Below are 6,000 nucleotides of genomic sequence, written 5' to 3'. Positions count from 1 at the left end.
CCTATTAGTTTGTGTGTGGATTATTGACTGCAGGAAGCTCAAAAGAAGTGTTCTCCTACTTGACTCGGATCCAGAACACAGCATATTGGGACGGCACTACACCAAATTGGGAGGGATAGCCAATACTCCAGAGAACAGGAGCAGAATTCAAAATGATCTTGACAGATTAGAGAGATGGGCCAAAACTAACAAAATGAAGTTCAACAGGGACAAATGCAAGATACTCCACTTAGGCGGAAAAAATGAAATGCAGAGATACAGAATGGGGGACAATGCCTGGCTCGAGAGCAGTATGTGTGAAAAAGATCTTGGAGTCCTTGTGGACAACAAGTTAAACATGAGCCAACAATGTGATGTGGTGGCAAAAAAAGCCAATGGGATTTTGGCCTGCATCAAGAGGAACATAGTGTCTAGATCTAGGGAAGTCATGCTCCCCATGCTCTATTCCGCCTTGGTTAGACCACACCTGGAATATTGTGTCCAATTCTGGGCACCACAATTGAAGAGAGATATTTACAAGCTGGAATGTGTCCAGAGGAGGGCCACTAAAATGATCAAGGGTCTGGAGAACAAGCCCTATGAGGAGCGGCTTAAGGAGCTGGGCATGTTTAGCCTGAAGAAGAGAAGGCTGAGAGAGGATATGATAGCCATGTGTAAATATGTGAGAGGAAGCCACAGGGAGGAGGGAGCAAGCTTGTTTACTGCTTCCATGGAGATTAAGACAATGGCTTAATCTACAAGAACTAGGAGATCCCATCTGAACATGAGGAGAACTTCCTGACTGTAAGAGCCATTCAGCAGTGCAACTCTCTGCCCCAGAGTGTGGTGGAGGCTCCTTCTTTGGAAGCTTTTAAACAGAGGCTGAATGGCCATCTGTCAGGGGTAATTTGAATGCAATATTCCTGCTTCTTGGCAGGGGGTTGGACTGGATGGCCCATGAGGTCTCTTCCAACTCTTTGATTCTATGATTTTCTTCTGCATTCAGCTCCTTCTCTTTCCCTGACCTCTTGCCTTGCCTCTGTTTCCCCATATTTTTTCACTGCAAGCCCTATACTCCCCAACTGCATCATTTTTAGCCAAGGAGAGGATTTTCAGGAAATGTAATCCAAAAACGAACATTTCTTGCCATCTCTTTCTCTTTCCTTTTCATCATGTGAGTCGGCAAGGCAAGAATGGTATTGAGGACAGGTGGAAAGGTTTATTCTTCACCGACATATGGATGTCTTAAATCTGAAATACATACCTATGGGCAACTAATAGGTTACTCAATGAACAAAATGTTGAGCTAGACCAAACTTGGGCCCTCCAGGTGTTTTGGACTTCAACTCCCACAGTTCCTAACAGCCTACCATCTGTGGAAGTTGAAGTCCAAAACAAGTTTACTCATGCCTAAGCTACTCAACAGTATATTGTCAAAGGCTTTCATGGCCGGAATCACTGGGTTGTTGTAGGTTTTTTTGGCCTATATGGCCATGTTCTAGAGGCATTTTCTCCTGACATTTCGCCTGCATCTATGGCAAGCATCCTCAGAGGTAGTGAGGTCTGCTGGAACTAGGAAAAAGGGTTTTTTCCTAATTCTACAGATATATAAACCCTTTTCCCTACTTCCAACAGACCTCACTACCTCTGAGGATGCTTGCCATAGATGCAGGCAAAACGTCAGGAGAAAATGCCTCTAGACCATGGCCATATAGCCCGAAAAAACCTAAAACTACTCGACAGTATTTTGGTTGGAATCTAACATGGCTTTCCTTATGTTTTTTTTATATATTCCCCCTTGAATTTACTTTTTAAAATATGGATTTTGGTAAGATCTTTTCAAAAAAGAAATCCCCAGTCCTCCACACTGACCAACTACATTAGGCATTTGTTCCATGTGCAAGTGTTGGAAAGTTCTTATCAAAAATAAGCAAATTTCAACCTGTCCTTGATTATGCCTCTGAGCTAAGCAGTTTGACCTTCCAAGTGTTGTTGCTCAACATCACAATGAAACAAATTCAAACAAAGAACAAAAAAAGGAAACAGCATAGGCATTCCAGCCAGAATACCTGAAAAGCTCAGCTACTTCAAGGGTCAAGGTGGACCTCTTTGCTGCATATGTCTGGGCAACCAGGGAACATTTTCCTCCAAATCCAAATACTGTGCTAGCTATGGAATATTTTGCCATTTTTTTCTCGTTTGCTCATTGCAGACTTCCTCCTCATGATGTGAGAAAATATTCTGTGCTCAAATGTGTCTTACAAACATTCAATGGCTGCAAACAGCACTGTCTTTTTAGTGGCTTTTTTGTGGGGATGGGGGGGGTGAAATGAAGCAAGTCTACCTCTTCAGCTTTTAGGATTACAGGAAGGTAGCTACGTGTCTTCCAACATTTCAGAGATGGAAACCATGACAGCAAAATATATTAATGAGGAAGAGGAAAAAGAAGAAAGTAGGAAGAGTGAAAGGAGGGAGGGAGGGGGAAAGAAAGAAAGACAGAAAGAAAGAAAGAAAGAAAGAAGAAAAGAAAAGAAAAGAAAAGAAAAGAAAGAGGAAGGAAGGAAGGAAGGAAGGAAGGAAGGAAGGAAGGAAGGAAGGAAGGAAGGAAGGAAGGAAGGAAGGAAGGAAGGAGAAATAAATATGTAGAGGGAGGGAGGGAAGAAAAGAAAGAAAGAAAGAAAGAAAGAAAGAGGAAGGAAGGAAGGAAGGAAGGAAGGAAGGAAGGAAGGAAGGAAGGAAGGAAGGAAGGAAGGAAGGAAGGAAGGAAGGAATGAATTGTGGCTGTTAGGAATTGTGGGAGTTGAAGCCCAAAACACCTGGAGGGCCAAAGTTTGCCCATGCCTGCCTTATAAGGTTCTTGTGATATCACACAGTTTGTGAGGGGCTCATGCCAGAAAAGGCTGAGCAGCATTTGGAAGGAGCTTATAACTGTTTCTGAGCCATCTGATTGTTGAAATTGGCAGGAATCTGTGTAAATGGGCCTGGAATCAAGGTAAACGTCAGCTAATCAGGTGATATGATAAGCCAGAGAGAGGGGGAAACTCATTTTTGATGGTAAGGAAGATGACCAAATGCACCCAACCTCTGAATCAGTTGGCACTCTTCATGTTCCATAAATATGTAATCATCATAAAGCCCTATGCCGGCAGGACTGAAGACCAACAGGTCACAGGTTCGAATCCAGGGAGAGGTGGATGAGCTCCCTCTATCAGCTCCAGCTCCTCATGCGGGGACATGAGAAAAGCCTCCTACAAGGATGATAAAACATCAAAATCATCCGGGCGTCCCCTGGGCAACGTCCTTGCAGACGGCCAATTCTCACACAACAGGATTCTCCTGACACGACCAAAAATCATAATTATATATGGTGTTGTGATGGGAGGTGGGGAGAGATTGCCGGCATCATAGCCAAGTCTTGTTTGATTATTGGCTCACCTCTTTCTTTACTTCTTGGGAGGAGAGCAATGACCACTCTCGATAAAATAGTGAAGAGTAGAGACATCACACTGGCAACGAAGATCTGCATAGTTAAAGCAATTGTATTCCCCATAGTAACTTATGGATGCAAGAGCTGGACCATAAGGAAGTCTGAGAGAAGGAAGATAGATGCTTTTGAACTGTGGTGTTGGAGGAAAATTCTGAGAGTGTCTTGGACTGCAAGAAGATCCAACCAGTCCATACTCCATGAAATAAAGCCTGACTACTCACTGGAGAGAAAAATATTAGAAGCAAAGATGAAGTACTTTGGCCACATACTGAGAAGACAGGGAAGCTTCGAGAAGAGACTGATGCTGGAAAAAATGGAAGGAAAAAGGAAGAGGGGCTGACCAAGGGCAAGATGGATGGATGGTATCCTTGAAGTGACTGGCTTCAATCTGAAGGATCTGGGAGTGGCAACGACCGACAGGGAGCTCTGGCATGGGCTGGTCCATGAGATCACAAAGAGTCGGAAGCAACTGAACGAATAAGCAACAACCTTTCTTGCTTGCTTCCTTGCAGTATAGAATCATAGAATCAAAGAGTTGGAAGAGACCTCATGGGCCATCCAGTCCAACTGAAGCCAAGAAGCAGGAATATTGCATTCAAATCACCCCTGACAGATGGCCATCCAGCCTCTGTTTAAAAGCTTCCAAAGAAGGAGCCTCCACCACACTCCGGGGCAGAGAGTTCCACTGCTGAACGGCTTTCACAGTCAGGAAGTTCTTCCTCGTGTTCAGATGGAATCTCCTTTCTTGTAGTTTGAAGGCATTGTTCCATGTCCTAGTCTCCAAGGAAGCAGAAAACAAGCTTGCTCCCTCCTCCCTGTGACTTCCTCTCACATATTTATACATGGCCATCATATCTCCTCTCAGCCTTCTCTTCTTCAGGCTAAACATGCCCAACTCCTTAAGCCGCTCCTCATAGGGCTTGTTCTCCAGACCCTTGATCATTTTAGTCGCCCTCCTCTGGACACATTCCAGCTTGTCAATATCTCTCTTGAATTGTGGTGCCCAGAATTGGACACAATATTCCAGGTGTGGTCTAACCAAAGCGGAATAGAGGGGTAGCATTACTTCCCAAATCTAGACACTATGCTCCTATTGATGCAGGCCAGTACTGGGGGAAGTTGATGCCATTTCCAGTGCAATCAGAAAAGAAAGCTTCTGAAGCATTTTCTCACGCAACTCATCAGTAGAGGAAAACTGGTGAGATCTGTGCCACACTATTTCATGTGATATGCTCCTGGGCTGTAGTGGAAAGGTAGTGCCAATGGCATTGAACGCAATGCCCTTTGCATGTGGCACAAGGCATTATTTGTTTTGGAGTCACCCCATGTTGTAATATTTTACTAGTTCTCAATCTGGACACATGCGTGACACAATTTGAACAGAATGTAGTAGTCCTGGACACACTTGAAGGCACATGTTGCTCATCAAGAGAGACTGAGCAGGAGTGGTAATTGTTCTTGAGATACAAGAGTCATTCAGAATTTGAGGGTCCAGTGCTAGCAGTTCAAAGCTGACCCCCTTCTCTATTGCTTCTTTCCACCAGAATAAAAAAATTGTTTGAGTTCTATATCCAGGCCTGTCACCAGTGATGTAATGGTTGAGGGACTGAGACTTCATCCAGTCAAGACAGAGGAGTTCCTCATCTGTCAAAAGGCAGATCAGGGAATAGACTCAGCCTGCACTGGATGGAGTTGGGCTCCCCTGGAAGGTACAGATCTTCAGCTTGGGTGTATTTCTGGGTTTGAGCCTAAGCCTGGAAACTCAGGTCAAGTGTGCATGTGTACAATTAAAGCTTACATGCTAGCTGCATCCATCCTTTGAGACATCAGACTTAGTCATAGTAACAAATGCCTTGGTTACATCCCATTTGGGTTACTATAATAAACTCTATGTGAGAGTGCTTTTGCAGAATTGTCAGAAGGTTAGATTTCCTGAAACTTCCCTCATTGGATATTTTAAAACAGAGATTTCTTGGCCATCCATCAGGCAGATGTTAGCTGTGGATTTCCTGCATCAGTAGAAAATGGAGCTAGTTAAACTCTGCCTATTCCTTCAACCCAACATTTGAATGAAGAAAAGGAAAGTTGGATCTTGGCTTTCCCATTAGGCGCAGGCAAACATAAATGGCTGCAGCTTCTTCTTAACTGGCCATGTTCAGCATTCCTTATCTGGAATTCTAGAATCCAAATACTCCAAAATCATCCACATGTGTGGCTGCAATAGTGAGCCTTTTGCTTTCTGATGGTTCAATGCACCAAATTTGATTTCATGCACAATTTTATTTAAATTTACCTTTAGGCTATGTATATAAAATATATCTGAAATATGAATGAATTTTATGTTCAGCCCAAAATCCTATCTCCCAGATCTCTCATTATGTACAAAAATGAAAAATCCAAAACACTTTGGCTCCCATTTTGGAAAAAGCATATTCACCCTTTATGTTCTTCCTCGTTAATAACCTTTGGCATCCAGACCACACTCTGAGATTGTTTGCTCACCTGCCTCCTGGTTTTCATCTATGAAATGTTGG

This window comes from Anolis sagrei, chromosome 3 (assembly GCF_037176765.1).
Source record: "Anolis sagrei isolate rAnoSag1 chromosome 3, rAnoSag1.mat, whole genome shotgun sequence".
NCBI classification, from domain to species: Eukaryota; Metazoa; Chordata; class Lepidosauria; order Squamata; family Dactyloidae; genus Anolis; species Anolis sagrei.
The sequence above is the reverse complement of the archived record's forward strand: the minus strand, read 5'-3'. Positions refer to the sequence as shown.